The sequence below is a fragment of the Penaeus monodon genome, chromosome 28 (genome assembly GCF_015228065.2).
Source record: "Penaeus monodon isolate SGIC_2016 chromosome 28, NSTDA_Pmon_1, whole genome shotgun sequence".
Classification (NCBI taxonomy): Eukaryota; Metazoa; Arthropoda; class Malacostraca; order Decapoda; family Penaeidae; genus Penaeus; species Penaeus monodon.
The window spans coordinates 37671892-37672235 of NC_051413.1; the positions used below are offsets into that span (position 1 = coordinate 37671892).

The 344-nt window shown below is 39.8% G+C and overlaps 1 protein-coding gene across 1 annotated transcript in view; it reads left to right on the forward strand.

Moving 5' to 3' along the window:
* The window catches only part of LOC119591570, a 24858-nt gene that overhangs the window by 8916 nt on the left and 15598 nt on the right, over positions 1 to 344 (forward strand). The window lies entirely within an intron of this gene.

Genomic DNA, 344 nt, shown 5'->3' on the forward strand with positions numbered 1-344 from the left:
CTTGGTAGTTATGCTTGCTAACTGACCTTTGGAGAACAATATTTTCACGAGGACTGTCGTATTCTGCTGCTAAAAATCCCAGTTATACAGTTTATTGTCCTTGTTCTTCGCCCAAAGATTTCAGAAGGCAGTGCCGAAAATGCAGCTGTTGCCTCTCTTTAAGCGAAGAAAATAAAATGAAGCGACAAAGTATATTTAGCTGTTAGTGTTCCAGCAGCGGTTCCGGCTTAATGACCTTGGTTGGTTTGTTGATCTGATCAGCTATTTCTAAAGTCCTATCTGTGCAATGTCTAAATAAAGATATGGCACATACCGAGCTACAAATTCAAAATGGTAAATCGGTC